This window comes from Medicago sativa, chromosome 6 (assembly GCF_051527215.1).
Source record: "Medicago sativa cultivar Bolivia chromosome 6, Bolivia_mono, whole genome shotgun sequence".
Taxonomy (NCBI): domain Eukaryota; kingdom Viridiplantae; phylum Streptophyta; class Magnoliopsida; order Fabales; family Fabaceae; genus Medicago; species Medicago sativa.
The window spans coordinates 28790724-28810662 of record NC_140754.1 but is presented as its reverse complement, the minus strand read 5'-3'; the positions used below and the strand labels follow the sequence as shown (position 1 = coordinate 28810662).

At 37.8% G+C, this 19939-nt stretch overlaps 1 pseudogene across 1 annotated transcript; it reads right to left on the bottom strand.

Annotated features, from left to right (window-relative positions):
• Window positions 1–353: 353 nt before the first annotated feature.
• On the bottom strand, window positions 354–18836 carry LOC146914355 (uncharacterized; annotated as a pseudogene). Its single transcript, XR_015016577.1, has 7 exons — window positions 18651–18836; window positions 18370–18456; window positions 17871–18028; window positions 17621–17663; window positions 17068–17133; window positions 1304–1381; window positions 354–687 (listed from the first exon to the last, which is right to left on the bottom strand). The product of XR_015016577.1 is annotated as an uncharacterized LOC146914355 (transcript).
• Between the last annotated feature and the right edge of the window lie 1103 nt (window positions 18837–19939).

Genomic DNA, 19939 nt, shown 5'->3' with positions numbered 1-19939 from the left:
TCCAGAATCTTGGTTGACAAAGGGAGCTCATTTGTCATTATGTATGAACATTTCATGAAACATGGGTTGATGGTTCAATAACCCACCCCTAGGGGGCTATTGAACTTACGGTATGTTCGATGAAGGGAACTCCAAACGAACAACGAGTGTCCACTTTCTAGTCATAAGTTTGTACCATCGATCAATCACCTCAAAACGAAGTACAACAATGTCAAGGACGAGGTTGTGGCCTCATGCACAGATCTCTTAAACATGTCTTCTCGTTGAATTATAACATAAACATGTTCAATTTATATTGCAATATTGGTCCGGTCTTGTTTGTAAACCATAAAATACACTTGATACTTAAATAATTGAAATGTCAAAATAGGAACTTGAAATGGACATTAAACCTTTCTCACTAAAATATTACAACATTGAAAAAGCACAAAATGAATGCATTCAGTAACATGAACTCACATTTTGTGGCTAGAAATGTATTATAACATTTGGCACAATAAACACATCGATTTTCTTTTTCCTATCAAACATGGACTCTACCATGGTTAAATATACTGAACCAACAAAAAATATACATAGTTGGAATGTTTACAGGACGGACCAATATGTCAATATCACTTAAGCAACATCAGCTACAAATATGCTACCCAAATCACACCATCCACCCAAAACATCTTTGTTGGAGCACTGCAAAGTAAAATACAGTAATATTAAACACAAGTACGCAAGTTTGAGCCAACAAATGTTAAAAATAAGTATAGAAAAAGCTCCATAAAAAGAAAATAGCATTCTGCCAAGGTTATTTATTTGCCTGGTAAAACAACAAATGTGAGTGGTAGTGTTGCGCCTAAGTTTGAAATTATTTAACATTAACGAAAGAACCATGAGCTTTGAGCAATTCCAAATTTCAATAGTTTAACGAAAGAATTTACGAATAAGGAAACCACTATCTTTCCCATACCATTTATGAAGGGTAACTTTGTAAACTAAGTTATAATTTCTCGTTCTCATACAAAATTAACTACATTTTTAATTCGTGTGCCATGTGCTAAAGTAACATATTTTGGGACGGAGGGAGTAGAAGAAAGCAGGGAAAATAGTATGTCAAATAGATACAAAAGCAAGATTCAGTTCGACATTAACAAGTTCTGAACTGGGTACAAACAGACCTAAAATATGCAAATTAAACAAATATAACAATAATTATCAAAAACATGAGAAGAATGAGATGAAGCCTTTTCAGAGTAACAAACCCAAATGCATACACATCTAAAATCTATACACGAGCTTTGAAATACAGTACCTTACTAAAGCCAAGCCAGTTCGAGTCTCCTCTAAATGAAAATAACTTGTTGCGTTCTTTCCATTGTCCACAAAAGACCTGAATCTGTTACACAACTGTATAAAGATTATAAGTATCTACATGAATATAATCCAGAAATATAATCAAAAAAGGATTTTGTTAAGGAATAAAACTAGCATTTATCACTCATCTTAACCTCCTCAAATGTGTTTTAGATTTTTATGATATGTAATGCATCCATACTTGTCATTTAAAAAATTGTAATCTTAAATTCTTAACATGCAGATTGTACAATTTCACAGACCCATTAAAACATTTATCAGTGGCGATTTAAAGAAAACATTATGAAACAAGTATCTGAAAAAAGTTTGATCAGGTAGATGAAAACAAAAATGGTTAACATATTATAATCAGGTAGATTGTGCATGATGAAGATTTAACTCTAGACCACTTGTCTAAAATATAAATCCCTTTGTAGATTTCACACTCATCCTTAATTTTCTTATGCCTCATGTTAGAGTATTGATTAGGCTTGTTATATTCTGTTATTGAGCTTATCTTAGTTTACACTTAGTGTAGCATTAGCTTATAAGTCAGTGACATGTGTCACTGACTCATTGCACTTAGCTTGTGCCTATAAATACTTGTATCCTCTATTATTCAATCAATAATGAGAATCTCTAATTTCCCTCTTCTCTTCTCTCTCTCTCTCTCTCTCTCTCTCTCTCTCTCTCTCTCTCTCTCTCTCTCTCTCTCTCTCTCTCTCTCTCTCTTCTAACTGAATTCTATTACAACCTCTATCAAGGTTTAACAATGGCGGTTTCTACTTCTAATATGGTATCATAGAGCATTTTTTCTCGATCCTTATCCATGGCTTCTGCTTAGTCTTCGTTTTCTTCACCTATGAACAACACCGCACCTCACACGGACACCAATGGAGCTCCACGCGTCACTGCGGCGGCTTCGCGAACCTTCAAACAGGTCGTATCTGTCAAGCTCGACGATACGAACTACCTCCAGTGGAAACAGCAAGTTGAAGGCGTTTTGCGTGGTACAAAAATGGTGCGCTATGTCGTTTCACCGCAGATCCCACCAGTTTTCCTCTCTGACGCAGTGCGCGAAGCCGGTACATAGAATCTGGCATGCACCGATTGGGAGGAACAAGATTCTCTGCTCTGTACGTGGATCCTCTCCACTATCTCTCCTTCTCTGCTGTCACGTTTCGTTCATCTGCGACATTCGCATCAGGTATGGGATGAGATTCATACTTACTGCTATACACAAATGCGAACACGCTCGAGACAGCTTCGCTCTGAGCTTCGTGGAATCACCTAAGGCACACACTCAATTTCTGAGTTTATTGCTCGTGTGCATACAATTTTTGAGTCATTAATGTCTATTGGAGATCCAATTTCACACCGTGACCTAATTGAAGTTGTTTTGGAAGCTTTGCCTGAGGAATTCAATGTTGTTGTTGCAACTGTGAATAGTCAAGCTGCTATAATTTCTCTGGATGAATTGGAATCTCAGTTACTCACACAAGAGGCTCGCAATGACAAGTTCAAGAAAGCCCTAACTGAAGACTCTGTTTTTGCTCATCTTACTCAATCTGCTATTCCTGATGGAAAGTTTGGTAATAATCAGGCTTAAGTTGATTCATATTATGACCAGAATCGGACTATTCTTTCAAATCAGCATGCTTCTCAGTATTTTAATCCTAACTATGGAGGAAGAAATGGTTCTAGAGGTAGAGGTTTTCGTGGAGGACGCAACAGAGGAAGAGGAGGACGCAATTCTGGAAGAGGAAGCTCAGTGCAATGTCAAATATGCTATAAGGTTGGTCACGATGCTAGTATCTATTATCATAGACTCTCTATTCTGCCTCAATATGAAGGCTATGGTGCTTCTGGTGGTAATTTTGGTGGCCCTGGCTCCTCTGTTGGATACACTCCTCACCCTAACTTTTGGATGCAAGGTGCTACACCTCAACCTAATGTTTGGATGCAAGGTGTTGCTCAGAGAGCTCCATCTGGTGCTGCACCTAGATCCTCTTTTCCTCCTCAATTTGGTAATATCAGGCCCTCACCTCCACAAGCTTATTTGAATGGTAATGAGTCTATTAATTCCAACTCCTTAAACACAGGCTGGTACGCTGATTCTAGTGGTACGCACCATGTTACCCCTGATGCCACCAACCTCATGGATGCAGTTTCCTTATCAGGTTCTGACCAAGTTCACATTGGTAACGGTCAAGGTCTGCCTATTAACTCTATTGGCTCACTGAAATTTACTTCTCCCTTTTCTCCTCATACTACTCTTAAGCTTCATAATTTGCTTCATGTTCCTTCTATTACTAAAAATCTTGTCAGTGTAAGTCAATTTACAAAAGACAACAATGTTTTCTTTGAATTTCATCCTAACATCTGTTATGTCAAATGTAACAGCCCGATTTTCGCTAGATTTCTTTTATTATTTATTTATGTGTGTTATATGTGCTCTTATGTGATTAATTGTCTCTGTGTGTATTTTTGGTTGGGAATTGTATAATTCTGTGTTAGAGGGGTGTTTTAGTCATTTTGGGCTCAGGGGTATTTTGGTCATTTTACGAGTAGGGGTAATTTTGTAATTTTGTTGAGATTTATTTTTAGTACTTAGTGAGAGTGCGTATTTTCTAATTACTAGAGAGAATGTGGTAATTATTTTATTTACCGGTAGTTAACCGTTAGTGTTACATTTTATCATTAAGTAAGTAGTAACATTTGTGGGTTAGAATAGAAATGGGTTAGGCCCATTAAGGTGTGATGAGTTAAGCCCAATTAAGTAAAGCCTATTTAAACACTAGTGTTAGTAGTGAAATAGGGTTTTTGCCAACAATTTTCATTTGGGAGAAAAGGAAGAAAGAGATAGAGATAGAGAGAAGATAAGGGTTTGAAGAGGAGATCTCAAAGAGGCTAGAGGGAGCTAGAGAACCAAGCTTTGGGAGCTTAAGTGAAGCCTTAGTTGGTGTTGAGGATAATTAAGGTAAGGGGGTTAGAATTCAAGCATAATTAATAGTTATTGTTCTTCCCTAATTCTTTGATTAAGTGGTTAGTTTGAATTTTAGATGTAGAAATTCGTGCTTAATTTTGAGGGTATGATTATATGCATGAATTGAATGATAATTGTGTTGTTGTTGTTGAATTTACATGATAAAATGGGTTTATATACATGTAACATGTTCTTGAGTGAGATGAATGATGAATTATGTTGTAGTTGTTGAATTGATGGTGAATTCATGAGTGGTTGTTGTTGTTGATGTTGTGGAATGTTGTTGTTGATGAATTGAACCTTGGGTACTCATAATCTTTGATGTTGTGATGAATTGTGTTGTTTATTTTGAAGTTTATGAAAATAGGTCAAATGATGATTTTTGATAAGAGGTTGTTTTGGGACAAATTTTACATGATTTTGAGTGTCTTTTCATGTTTAGAAATGTTTAAAACAACTTTGGGATCAACAGGGGCTCCCTGGAGCCAACTCGCAACTGCGAGTGAAGTTACTCGCAGTTGCGAGTTGCACAGGGCAGAACCCCCTGTTTCGCATTCTTGCATCTTTTTCTCTTGTTTCTGTTTTGAGTTGGTTCTTGGCATAAACATGAAAGTTGTAGATAATATTTTTAGCTTTCTATAGGCTTTGGTTTGACTTGGATATAGTTTTTGGTTTTCAAGTTATGGGAAAAATACTCTTGAAAAGTTTTATCGAAAAATTTCCGCATAACTAGTTCTAAGTCGATCCGAACCTTGTGGACGATTTCTAATCTTTGAAACTTGGATTTTTATGAGTTAGATAAAGCATTTAAACTGTGATATGGTGAATCCAACTTGTTTTACTTAGAAAATGGGAAATTCTTTGAAAAATGATAATTGAGACGAACCTTGTGATTTTCACGTTTTCGTCGAGTTTAGCAAGTGAAACGCCAAGGTATTCTATACTGCACCTATATGTGGCCTAGATGTATACTTAGTTGAGGCATTGCATCTTGTTTATTTGTATTGGTTCAATAATTTCAATTGTTTTGAAAATGAGATAAGATAGACGAACTTTGTTGAAAATGGTTCCTTTGGACCAATTGTCTTGTGAATCTCTTGTGAATGATTTTATGTGATCAATTGAGAATGTATGACTGGTTGTTGAAGGTTGTATATGATATTTATCATTAAGGATGTATTTATCCACTTTGTTTGTTTATGAGAAGTATGTGGAATTGTTGTGAGATATTGTGTAAGTTGATGATGACTTTTGTGATGATGTCTCATATGTGAATTGTGAATTTGTTGAATGTGTGTGGACATGAATACTTGATAATGCTAATGTTGTTTAATTGGTCAATGTTATTGGAGGTGTACTTTTACATTGTCGTTGGTAGTTGTATGTTGTAGTTGTGCATTATCGGGTCGTTGTTGTATGTCCATGCATCATATCATATGAGTTAGTTGTGAAATGTAAAAGAAGGTGTACTTTTACATAGTAAGAGGAGGTGTACTCTTACTTAGATGCGCGGTTGGCATCTATTGTTGTTGTATGGTACCACATGCATATATGTGTCGGGTATAGGCGCATTGCATATTGAAATAAAATCTTGATGTTTGTGTTGGATGGGTAGACCCTGTGCAGGATTAGTCTGCTTGCGGTGAGTGCTTGGATAGCTGGAGTTAGCCTCCGCTATCATTTTGGAGTTATAATATAAGGTCTGATTAGGTCGAGTCAGTGTCTGTTGTTTGTGTTGGACTCATTTTATGTATTTGAGATGTATTGACTGTTGTGACTGGAGAATTTTCTTATGATGATGTATTTGACCATGGTTTACGTATTGGATTGATATGAAGATGTATGATTTATGTCTGCTGCGAATGTCGAAATTTATATCTATGCATGCAAGCTTGTTGTTTAGTTGGAGACGTAGCGTCTAATTCTTGAATATTTGTTATATTCGCATGTTTTATTGCTTTAAGAGAATTAGGGCGTTACAAGTTGGTATCAGAGCCGTGGTCAGTCTTGTCCGGACTAATGGACTAGTAGACTAGTATCCGTTGATTTTTCATGTTAGTATACGAACGGTAATGAGTTACCTTCGATACTTGTTGTGCTGTTGTTCTTATCTGTTGGTTGGCTTTGTGTGGAAGTGGGATGTCTGGTGGTAGAGATGATGCAACGATTGCGCAGGCTTTGGCTTCGATGGCTCAGGTGTTGGCTCAGGCTAACGAGCAGGCGGCGGTTGGTCATCGTGATCCTGGAGAGGCCGAGGAGCAGAGGCTTGATCATTTCTTGAGAAACAGTCCGCCGACGTTCAAGGGTAGATATGATTCGGATGGAGCTCAGTCATGGATGCAAGCCATGGAGAGAATCTTTCGTGCTATGGTGACTAGTGAGGACCAGAAGGTCAGGATGGCTACTCATATGCTTGCTGAGGAAGCTGAGTATTGGTGGACCAATGCTAAGGGGAGGCTTGAGGCTAGTGGAGCTGTGACTTGGGCTAGGTTCAAGATTGAGTTTTTGAGGAAGTACTTTCCTGAGGATTTGAGGACTAAGAAGGAAGTGGAATTCTTGAACTTGAAGCAAGAGAACCGTCCAGGGCTGAGAATGCTGCAAAGTTTGAAGAGCTTTCGAGGTTTTGTCCGTACATCAATGCGGAGGATGCTATGGTTTCTAAGTGCGTGAAGTTTGAAAGCGGTTTGAGGCCCGACATCTATCAGTACATGTGCATTCAGGAGATCTGAAACTTTGATACTTTGGTGCATAAGTGTCGTACGTTTGATGATGCCGGAATGGTTAAAGCTAATTATTACAAGGCTCAGCATGATAAGAAGGGAAAGAGTTATGGACTTGAGAATCCGTATAGCAAGGACAAAGGAAAGAAGAAAGAATCTGGTGGAGGCTCTAAAGTGAATGTTACTGAGGTGAGGTGTTTCAAGTGTGGCATATTGGGTCATTTTGCTAATGATTGCAAGAAGGGTGATAGTTGCTACAAGTGTGGGAAAGCGGGTCACAAGGCTTTTGAGTGTACTTATGTTGAGAAGGAGATTACTTGCTACAATTGTGGTGAAAATGGGCATATCAGTTCTAAGTGTACCAAACCGAAGAATGCGGCGGGAAAGGTGTTTGCATTGAATGCGGAAGAGGTGGAGCATCCGGATAATCTCATCCGAGGTATGTGTTTTATCAATAGTACTCCTTTGATTGCAATTAATATTGTTGCTACTCATTCTTTTATCGCGGTTAGTTGTGTTGAACGTTTGGGTTTGGTTGTGACTCCGTTGTCGCGAGGGATGATTATTGATACCCTGACTAGTGGTTCGGTGACTACTTCCTTAGTGTGTGCTAAGTGTCCTGTTAGTTTTGGCAATGTTGATTTTGAGTTGGATCTTGTGTGTCTTCCGTTGAAGCATATGGACGTGATTTTCGGTATGGATTGGATGTTGACTTTTGGTGTTAACATTAATTGTTTGACCAAGGGTGTAACATTTTCTAAGCCGGTAGCTGAGGAAGGTGGGAAGTTCTTGACCAAGGAACAAGTGAAGAAGTCTTTGGACGGTGGAGCTAGTGTGTTTATGATGTTTGCTTCCTTGAAGGAAAGTAGTGAGAAAGGAGTTGGTGATTTGCCGGTAGTGCAAGAGTTTCCAGAAGTTTTTCCGGACGACATTATCGAGTTACCGCCGGAGAGGGAAGTTGAGTTTGCAATTGATTTGGTACCAGGAACGAGTCCTATCTCGATTGCGCCGTATCGGATGTCTGCATCAGAGTTGGGTGAATTGAAGAGTCAGTTGGAAGAGTTGCTTGAGAAGCAGTTTATTAGGCCAAGTGTTTCTCCGTGGGGTGCTCCACTGTTGTTGGTTAAGAAGAAGGATGGAAGCATGAGGTTATGTGTGGATTATCGGCAGTTGAACAAGGTGACAATCAAGAATCGGTATCCGCTTCCGAGGATTGATGATTTGATGGATCAGTTGGTTGGTGCAGAAGTGTTCAGCAAGATTGATTTGAGATCAGGATATCATCAGATTAGAGTGAAGGCGGAAGATATATCCAAAACTGCGTTTCGAACAAGGTATGGACACTGTGAGTATTCTGTGATGCCATTTGGAGTATCTAATCTGCCAGGTGTCTTCATGGAATACATGAATAGAATATTTCATCCTTTTCTGGACCGTTTTGTGGTGGTGTTCATAGATGATATTTTGGTGTATTCGAAGTCTGAAGAAGAGCATGTCGAGCATTTGTGGATTGTGTTGGGAGTCTTGAAGGAGAAGAAGTTGTTTGCTAAGTTGTCTAAGTGTGATTTTTGGTTGCAGGAAGTGAGTTTTCTTGGTCATTTGATTTCTAAAGGTGGTATTGCTATGGATCCGTCTAAGGTTGATGCAGTGTTGCAGTGGGAATCACCTAAGTCTGTGTTTGAAGTGAGGAGCTTCCTTGGTTTGGCAGGTTATTATCGGAGGTTCATTGAGGTATTCTCTAAGTTGGCGTTGCCATTGACGCAGTTGACTCGGAAAGGACAAGCTTATGTTTGGGATGCTAAGTGTGAGAAGAGTTTCCAAGAGTTAAAGAAGAGGTTGACATCGGCTCCATTGTTAATTTTGCTGAACCTGAAGGAATCGTTCGTTGTGTATTGTGATGCGTCTAAGATGGGTCTTGGTGGTGTGCTTATGCAGAATCGTCAGGTTGTGGCTTATGCTTCAAGGCAGTTGAAAGTGCATGAGAAGAATTATCCGACTCACGATTTGGAATTAGCGGTTGTTGTGTATGTGTTGAAGATTTGGAGGCATTATTTGTATGGTTCTAAGTTTGAAGTGTTCAGTGACCACAAGAGTTGAAGTACTTGTTTGATCAGAAGGAGTTGAATATGAGGCAAAGAAGGTGGTTGGAGTATCTTAAGGATTTTGATTTCTAGTTGAGTTATCACCCTGGAAAGGCGAATGTTGTTGCCGATGCTTTGAGTAGGAAGTCGTTGCATATGTCTGCTTAGATGGTAAAGAGTTAGATTTGATTGAGCAGTTTTGAGATTTAAGTTTGGTTAGTGAGTTGACACCGGAGCGTGTGAGACTTGGAATGTTGAAGCTGACGAGTAATATTTTGGAAGAAATCAAGAATGGTCAGAAGGAAGATTTGGAACTTGTAGATCGAGTGGTGTTGGTTAACCAAGGTAAGGGTGGAGACTTTTGATTGGATGAGAACGATGTGTTGATGTTTCGCGATCGAGTTTGTGTACCAAGTGTCCTTGAGCTTAAGAGATGGATTTTGGAAGAAGGTCACAGAAGTAGTTTGAGTATTCATCCAGGAGCAACTAAGATGTATCAGGATTTGAAGAGGTTGTTTTGGTGGCCTGGAATGAAGAAAGAGATTGCAGAGTTTGTTTATGCTTGCTTGATTTGTCAGAAGTCCAAGATTGAACATCAGAGATCTTCAGGTTTGATGCAACCGTTGTTTATGCCAGAATGGAAGTGGGATAGTATCTCTATGGACTTTGTTAGAGCTTTACCGAAGACTATTAAGGGTTTTGATTCTATTTGGGTGATTGTTGATCGGTTGACGAAGTCGGCACATTTTGTTCCTATCAAGACTGGTATGTCTGTGGCGAAGTTGGCTGAGATCTACATTGAGAAGATTGTTAGATTGCATGGTATTCCTTCTAGTATTATGTCGGATCGGGATCCAAGGTTTACTTCTAAGTTTTGGGAGAGTTTGCAAGCTGCTTTGGGAACTAAGTTGAGGTTGAGTTCTGCTTACCATCCCCAGATTGATGGTCAGACGGAGAGGACTATTCAGAGTTTAGAAGATTTGTTGAGAGCTTGTGTTTTGGAACAAGGTGTCAGTTGGGTTGAATGTTTACCGTTGATTGAGTTTACTTACAACAATAGTTTTCATTCTAGTATCGGAATGGCACTTTTGAGGCTTTGTATGGTCGAAGGTGTAGGACGCCGTTGTGTTGGTATGAGTCAGGTGAAAGCGCTTTGTTAGGACCGGAAGTTGTGCAAGAAACTACGGAAAAGGTTAAGATGATTCAAGAGAAGATGAGAGCGTCTCAGAGTAGGCAGAAGAGTTATCATGATAAGAGGAGGAAGGACATTGAGTTTCAGGTTGGTGATCATGTGTTTTTGAGAGTGAATCCTGTAACCGGTGTCGGTCGTGCTTTGAAGTGTCGGAAGTTGAATTCCCGTTTTGTTGGACCGTTTGAGATTATTGAGAAGGTTGGGGTTGTAGCGTATCGGATTGCGTTACCGCCATCTTTGTCGAATCTTCATGATGTGTTTCATGTGTCTCAGTTGCGGAAGTATGTGTATGATGCGTCTCATGTGATTAAAGTGGATGATTTGGAAGTCAGGGATAATTTGACCGTTGAGACTTGGCAAGTTAGGATTGAGGATCGAGAAGTGAAGCGTTTGCGTGGCAAGGAGATCGTTTTGGTTAAAGTGATTTGGGTTGGACCGACGGGTGAGAGTGCCACTTGGGAATCGGAGAGTAGGATGAAGGTTTCGTATCCGGAGTTGTTTCCTTTAGGTAATTTTCGAGGGCGAAAATTCTTTTTTAGTGGGGGAGAGTTGTAACAGCCCGATTTTCGCTAGATTTATTTTATTATTTATTTATGTGTGTTATATGTGCTCTTATGTGATTAATTGCCTCTGTGTGTATTTTTGGTTGGGAATTGTATAATTCTGTGTTAGAGGGGTGTTTTAGTCATTTTGGGCACAGGGGTATTTTGGTCATTTTACGAGTAGGGGTAATTTTGTAATTTTGTTGAGATTTATTTTTAGTACTTAGTGAGAGTGGGTATTTTCTAATTACTAGAGAGAATGTAGTAATTATTTTATTTACCGGTAGTTAACCGTTAGTGTTACATTTTACCATTAAGTAAGTAGTAATATTTGTGGGTTAGAATAGAAATGGGTTAGACCCATTAAGGTGTGGTGAGTTAAGCCCAATTAAGTAAAGCCTATTTAAACACTAGTGTTAGTAGTGAAATAGGGTTTTTGCCAACAATTTTCATTTGGGAGAAAAGGAAGAAAGAGATAGAAATAGAGAGAAGATAAGGGTTTGAAGAGGAGATCTCAAAGAGGTTAGAGGGAGCTAGAGAACCAAGCTTTGGGAGCTTAAGTGAAGCCTTAGTTGGTGTTGAGCATAATTAAGGTAAGGGGGTTAAAATTCAAGCATAATTAATAGTTATTGTTCTTCCCTAATTCTTTGATTAAGTGGTTAGTTTGATTTTTAGATGTAGAAATTCGTGCTTAATTTTGAGGGTATGATTCTATGCATGAATTGAATGATAATTGTGTTGTTGTTGTTGAATGTACATGATAAAATGGGTTTATATACATGTAACATGTTCTTGAGTGAAATGAATGATGAATTATGTTGTAGTTGTTGAATTGATGGTGAATTCAAGAGTGGTTGTTGTTGTTGATGTTGTGGAATGTTGTTGTTGATGAATTGAACCTTGGGTACTCATAATCTTTGATGTTGTGATGAATTGTGTTGTTTATTTTGAAGTTTATGAAAATGGGTCAAATGATGATTTTTGATAAGAGGTTGTTTTGGGACAAGTTTTACATGATTTTGAGTGTCTTTTCATGTTTAGAAATGTTTAAAACAACTTTGGGATCAAATTTGAGCTTTGGGAAGTCAAAATTGGGGTTTTGGGGTGAAAATGGAGTTTTTCCCGAGAGCTAACTATCATGACTCGCACTGCACTCGCAGCTGCGAGTTGAATGCGAGCAACAGGGGCTCCCTGGATCCAACTCGCAACGGCGAGTGAAGCTACTCGCACCTGCGAGTTGCACAGGGCAGAACCCCTTGTTTCGCGTTCTTGCGTCTTTTTCTCTTGTTTCTGTTTTGAGTTGGTTCTTGGCATAAACATGAAAGTTGTAGATAATATTTTTAACTTTCTATAGGCTTTCGTTTGACTTGGATATAGTTTTTGGTTTTCAAGTTATGGGAAAAATACTCTTGAAAAGTTTTCTCGAAAAATTTCCGCATAACTAGTTCTAAGTCGATCAGAACCTTGTGGACGATTTCTAATCTTTGAAACTTGAATTTTTATGAGTTAGGTAAAGCATTTAAACTGTGATGTGGTGAATCCAACTTGTTTTACTTAGAAAATGGGAAATTCTTTGAAAAATGATAATTGAGACGAACCTTATGATTTTCACATTTTCGTCGAGTTTAGCCGGTGAAACGCCAAGGTATTCTATACTGCACCTATATGTGGCCTAGAGGTATACTTATTTGAGGCATTGCATCTTGTTTATTTGGTTTGGTTCAATAATTTCAATTGTTTTGAAAATGAGATAAGATAGACGAACTTTGTTGAAAATGGTTCCTTTGGACCAATTGTCTTGTGAATCTCTTGTGAATGATTTTATGTGATCAATTGAGAATGTATGAATGGTTGTTGAAGGTTGTATATGATATTTATCATTAAGGATGTATTTATCCACTTTGTTTGTTTATGAGAAGTATGTGGAATTGTTGTGAGATATTGTGTAAATTGATGATGATTTTTGTGATGATGTCTCATATGTGAATTGTGAATTTGTTGAATGTGTGTGGACATGAATACTTGATAATGCTAATGTTGTTGAATTGGTCAATCTAATTGGAGGTGTACTTTTACATTGTCGTTGGTAGTTGTATGTTGTAGTTGTGCATTATCGGGTCGTTGTTGTATGTCCATGCATCATATCATATGAGTTAGTTGTGAAATGTAAAAGGAGATGTACTTTTACATAGTAAGAGGAGGTGTACTCTTACCTAGATGTGCGGTTGGCATCTATTGTTGTTGTATGGTACCACATGCATATATGTGTCGGGTATAGGCGCATTGCATATTGAAATAAAATCTTGATGTGATACGTGAATGTTGTATGTATGTGGCAACTATATGCTTGCTTGTAATATTTGGATTGGTTGAATGAATGTATATGTGGTAGTTAATTATTTATGCAATTATTGAGAATAATTGACTTCTTCTTATCCAATTATTACTTATTATTTATGATTGATGTAATACTAACCTCTAGTGGTTTTGACCGCCTACCTGTCTGTATGGATGGGTAGACACTGTGCAGGATTAGTCCACTTGCGGTGAGTGCTTGGATAGCTGGAGTTAGCCTCCGCTATCATTTTGGAGTTATAATATAGGCTCTTATTAGGTCGAGTCAGTGTCTGTTGTTTGTGTTGGACTCATTTTATGTATTTGAGATGTATTGACTGTTGTGACTGGGGAATTTTCTTATGATGATGTATTTGACCATGGTTTACGTATTGGATTGATATGAAGATGTATGATTTATGTCCGCTGCGAATGTTGAAATTTATATCTATGCATGCAAGCTTGTTGTTTAGTTGGAGACGTAGCGTTTAATTCTTGAATATTTGTTATATTCGCATGTTTTATTGCTTTAATAGAATTAGGCCGTTACATCAAATCCCAGGATTCTTCTAAAATCCTTCTAACAGGGCGTCTAGGTGATGATGGGCTCTAACAATTTGACTCTCATTCTGTGCCCAGGGCTGTTGCTGACTCTTCCTGCTCCAGTTCTTCTCACAAATCTCAGTGTCAGCTAATCATTGCTTTTCCTACTCTAGTTTCCCTTTGTCTCAAATTCAATGTAATAATGTTGAAAGTGTGTCCACTTCAACCCGTAGCAATAGTGTTAGCAGTAGCAATACCAGTTTGTAGAAAGTTTGGCATAGCAAACTTGGTCATCCTCATCACGAGGCTCTCAAATATGTAATGCAACTTTGTAATCAACATTTACCAAATAAAAATGTCTTTGATTTTTGTTCAACTTGTTGCTTAGGAAAGTCTCATAGACTTCCATCTGTTTCCTCCACTACAACCTATAGTAAGCCTCTTGAGCTTGTTTTTTGTGATTTGTGGGGCCCTGCCTCTGTTGAGTCTCATGAAGGTTACTCATATTTTTTGCCATGTGTTGATGCTTATTCTAGATATACCTGGGTTTTTCCACTTAAACTAAAATCCCACACTCTTATCACATTTCAAAAATTCAAAAATATGGTTGAACTTCAATATAATCTCCCTATTAAATCTGTTCAAACAGATGGAGGTAGTGAATTCCGCCCTTTAACCCAATTTCTAAATACTTTAGGTGTCACTCATAGACTGACATGTCCCCATACTCACCATCAAAATGGAACTGTAGAGAGGAAACACAGGCACATTGTGGAAACTGGCCTTACTCTATTAGCCTATGCTAAAATGCCTTTATGTTTTTGGGATCATGCCTTTGTAACTGCCACATATCTCATTAATAGATTACCTTCCCCTGTTCTTGGTAACAAATCACCCTTTTTCATCCTTCACCTTCAGATCCCTGATTATAAATTCTTGAAGTGTTTTGGCTGTGCCTGTTTCCTCTTCACCAGACCCAGTTTAACCACCTTCCTTCCTTCTATGATGTCTTCTTCCGTAGCATCACCTACTGCTAACCTTCAGTCACCTTTTAATCTCACTATGTCCTCATCTGCTACTGTTTCTCCTACTCAGTCCTCTCATTCCTCACCTCATCACTCTGTTGCCAGTAAGCAACCTCAAAATCTTGTCACTCCTCCTCATATTTCTCATAATTCTCAGTCATAATCTCATCATCACCTTCCTCCTGGACCCATTCTAAATCATCTCCCTATTACTACTCTATCTCCCTTTTCTTCAGAAAATCCATATGCATCCATTGAGTCACACCATAGTAGTCAAACTGCTTCTTCTGCATCTGTTGGTGGTCATCCCATACAATATGCTCCTCCTCATCGCATTCATCCCCATAATACTCACACTATGACCACTAGAGGGAAGCATGAGATTGTTCAAAAGAGAATTCAACCAACACTTTTACTCACTCATATTGAGCCTGCCAGTTATAAGCAAGCAATGCAAAGCCCTGAGTGGTTGCAGGCTATGCAAGCTGAGTATGATGCACTTATGCACAATCATACCTGGACACTTGTATCTCTTCCTGATCAAAGACAAGCAGTGGGATGTAAATGGGTTTTTAGAATCAAGCAAAACCCTGATGGGAGCATCAACAAATACAAGGCCAGACTTGTGGCCAAAGGTTTTCACCAACAACATGGATTTGACTACAATGAAACATTTTCTCCTGTTGTGAAATCTGCAACTGTGAGAACTATTCTCACTTTGGCTGTCACAAAGAAATGGGCCATTCAACAACTGGATATCAATAATGCCTTCCTTAACGGCCTTCTAACTAACGAGGTCTATATGATTCAACCTCCTGGTTTTGAATCAGCTGACAAACAACTTGTTTGCAAGCTTCATAAAGCTTTATCTGGGCTAAAGCCTGCCCCTAGAGCTTGGTTTGAGAAATTACAGGCTACTGTGCTCAGTTTTGGGTTCAAATCCAGTAAATGTGACCCCTCTCTGTTTACTCTTCATACCAAAACTTATTGCATCTATTTGTTAGTGTATGTGGATGACATAATCATCACTGGAAGCTCAAAAGCTGTGATTCAGAATCTGGTATCTCAACTTAACTCAGAGTTCTCATTAAAAGATTTGGGAACACTTGATTATTTTCTTGGCATAGAAGTCAAGCACTCTCCCAATGGCTCACTTCATCTTTCTCAAACAAAATATATTAAAGATCTGCCGGCCAATGCAAATAGTATGGCCTCTCCTATGACATCCAACACTAAACTTTCAAAGTTTGGTTCTAATCAGGTGCATGATGCTACTTACTTCAGGTCCATAGTTGGTGCCCTTCAATATGCCACCATTACAAGACCAGAAATTTCCTACTCTGTTAATAAGGTCTGCCAATTTCTCTCTAACCCTCTGGAAGATCACTGGAAAACAGTTAAAAGGATCCTCAGGTACTTAAAGGGAACAATCAATCATGGCCTGACTATTGAAGCAGCCTCTTCATCAAAACCCATTGCAATCACTGGCTTTTGTGATGCAGATCGGGCACTTGATCCAGATGACAGAAGAAGCACATCTGGTGCTTGTATATATTTGGGACCAAATCTTGTTTCTCGGTGGGAAAAGAAGCAGACACTTGTTGCAAGATCAAGTGCTGAGGCTGAATACAGAAGCTTGGCTCAAGCTGCTGCAGAAATCCTCTGGATACAGTCCCTTCTTCAAGAGTGGAAAGTTCCTAGCAGGGTTCCTCAAATTTAATGTGACAACTTGAGTGTTGTTTCCCTAGCTCACAACCCTGTTCTACATTCTAGAACTAAGCACATGCAGTTAGACATCTTCTTTGTGAGGGAAAAAGTTCTGAACAAAACTCTTGTGGTCTCTCATGTACCAACTCATGATCAATGGGCAGATGTTTTGACAAAGCCCTTATCTACATCAAGATTCATCTACCTCAGAAACAAACTCAGAGTGTTTGATAACACTGTCAGTTTGAGGGGGGACTGTTAAGAGTATTGATTAGGCTTGTTATATTCTGTTATTGAGCTTATCTTAGTTTACACTTAGTGTAGCATTAGTCTATAAGTCAGTGACATGTGTCACTGACTCATTGCACTTAGCTTGTGCCTATAAATACTTGTATCCTCTATTATTCAATCAATAATGAGAATCTCTAATTTCCCTCTTCTCTTCTCTCTCTCTCTTTCTCTCTCTTGTAACTAAATTCTGTTACAACCTCTATCAAGGTTTAACAATGGCGGTTTCTACTTCTAATACCTCGTTATATTATTGGACATAGAAGTTATAAATTGGTCAGTAAAATTTTCCATAAAATAATTACCTCATAATCAACCCCTTAAATATAGATATAGTCAGGATCAACTGATTAGAAAGCTAGCCCTGTTATCTGCAATACTTGTGAAAACACAGTCAATTACATTCATAAATAGAAGCAATAGTAAACATGCAAATATAATGCAAATATAATATTTGTTAACAGAGATGTTCTCTCTAGTCTAGGAGCATAGCTCTGGTAGGAGTGTTCACAAGTATTCAAGGGGTTTATCTCTTTCTTTTCTACTATTCCACCATTGTAGAGCCTCTGAGCCCATCTTTTTCATTCAATAATACACATATTTCACTAATGATTTTATGGTTTCCATCAGTTTCCTTGATTAAATACATGTCGAATTTCAACTCTAGGGATAATTGACTATGTTCTCTGTTTATATATTTGAACATCATGTAAAATTAACTCAGATAATATTGGTTTGAAGTAAGCAAATTGGAATGAAGATAAAATTAAAACTGCAATATACATTCTTAAAGAAAAATCATCAAAAGCAGTAATCAAAGTTGAGCAAGAAGATCAAGGATGGGTGAGTTTTACTGACCTCAAATTTTGAACAATGCACCCATCTAGACAATGACGACCATCTATATGAAGTGATTTATAAAACATAGTTAGGAAATTGTTAAAGTAAATTGAAAAACAATTAAGAAAATATATACAAACTAGTCATAGGCATGCATCATGTTTACATAGGTTAAATATGTATACAGATTCACAAAAAAATAATGACAAGTCATGATAGCAGACATTACTTTTGAAGTGTTATTCATGAAATGATGACGGAAGCTAACCTGCGAGGATCATAAATAGTCACAGTACGATCAACCCCAGCAACGGCAATATTACCAGTGGAAGAACTGCAAACAGAATATAAAGTGTCACCAGGGGTACCACTAATCCGATGTACACAACCGCCGTTTTCTTTCACTCTCAAGTCCCACATAGTAAGCTACAATTGAAAAACAGATGAGGAAAACACAAAGCAGAATCCATTATAACCTATGAAGTACAAACATTGAAACAGTATGTGACAGGGCACACATGTAGGACAGACATATGTTGGACACATGTTGTGTCAAACAAGATTTCTAATAAGCAGACACAATACCAAATGGTGTTTCTAATAAACAAGATTTCTAATAAGCAGACACAATATACGTAGCGGTGTCGGTATCCTAAATTTTTTACATTAGTGGTTTCGACGTGTCCGTGTCAGGTGTCCGTGTCGGAGTCCATACTTCATAGGTCTCTATGCTTTTATAATTTATCACTATAAATCTAAAAAATTACTTGACTTCCTTCAGTAATAGCTACAGAGAAGTTTGATCTCCATTTACAACATTTTGCATGAAGCATATTGAAGTAGGGTCCTAGAGCCTGCAAGATGACAAATTAACTAAGAAGAATGAAGGGGTGTGGGTATAACTAAGAAGAATGCGTTCATGGTTCAATCTTTTCTTTGGCGCTTTGAGATCGTGACTCCTAAAACACAACAACACCAACATTGGTTTCTTTAAATTGGATCTTCGAATAACAACGGTAAATCTGACCCTATTTGCTTATCGACGTACCCAATTAAGCATGTCATCTCTATCTTTCCATGTATCTTCGGTTGAAAAGAATTGAGTCATGTCAACTTCATCAAATCCAACTTGGGACATCAATCGAAGCTTCAACCTTAGGCTGTTTGAACTCGCCGGAATAATCAACAAAACTAGTTTTTTTCTCAACCGATCATCATCCGCATTTTCAACCATAACTATAAATAAACAACATAACATTTTTAAAAACATTGAATTAATAATTAATTCAAATTAAAAAAATAAAAAAGAATGCTAAAAAAAGTCGTGGCTTGCGAAAAAAAAAGCAGTGGCCACTATGCTAAAATAACTGCTCCACCAGCGGTAGTTAGCTGTTAATCTACAAACGGTAGTTACTTACTGTTCTATCAACGGTAGTTACCTACTGTTGTGAGTATATCACAGAAACTTCAAAATATAGCAGAAAAATTTACAAATGTAAACGTGTTAAAAGATGCATTATCTGTTTCTTAACGTCAAATGTGTGTAGAAGCCTTGTAGCACTCCTTCAATGATTTGAGACAAAGATTGTGGTTTTTTTTTTTTTGCACTTTAGTGGTTTGATGGAAGAGACAAAAAAAGTGATGGATGAACGGTGAGGTAGGAGTAGGTTGTGCTGGTTTTGGTAAGTTTCCAGCGCAACGGTTGTTAAGTACCGTTGCAAGGAAAAAACGGTAGTTAACCATCTTTGCTTTAAGCGAATGGCAACTAACGACCGTTGCAAAGGCCGAACCGCAATCAGCTATCGTTGTGTTATATATGTAATTTTCAGGTGTGTTTGAGCAATTTTTGAAGTGGGAAAAACAATTTTCATTCTATTTTTATTTTTATGAGGGAATAAAATAGAAATACCAATAATTAAACATAATTGGGTTCTATAAATAAAGGAGAACATGGCCCCTAGGTCACACATACTAGTGGTTGTCGTTCTTGTTGACATCCCATCATCACAAGGAGATAAAGAGAATAACAAAGAGTTCTCTCACTGAGAATGTGTATAGAATGACATATCACGTCAATGATATCTGATCATGAATTCAGATATGCTTACGCATATGGATTTACTATTTCTTATGATTAACATGATTGATTTTGAGTTTAAAATTAAGTTTGATTCTAACAGCCAAGGAAGTAACTCATTCATGTCAAGTAATATAGTAAGAAGTCAAATCATTTCCCAATGAATTTTTTGTTGTTTTATTTGGGCAAATAAAGTTTAAGATACTTAGGAATTGAACACACATTTTAATAAAGATTTGATTAAATCGACACCCATTAAA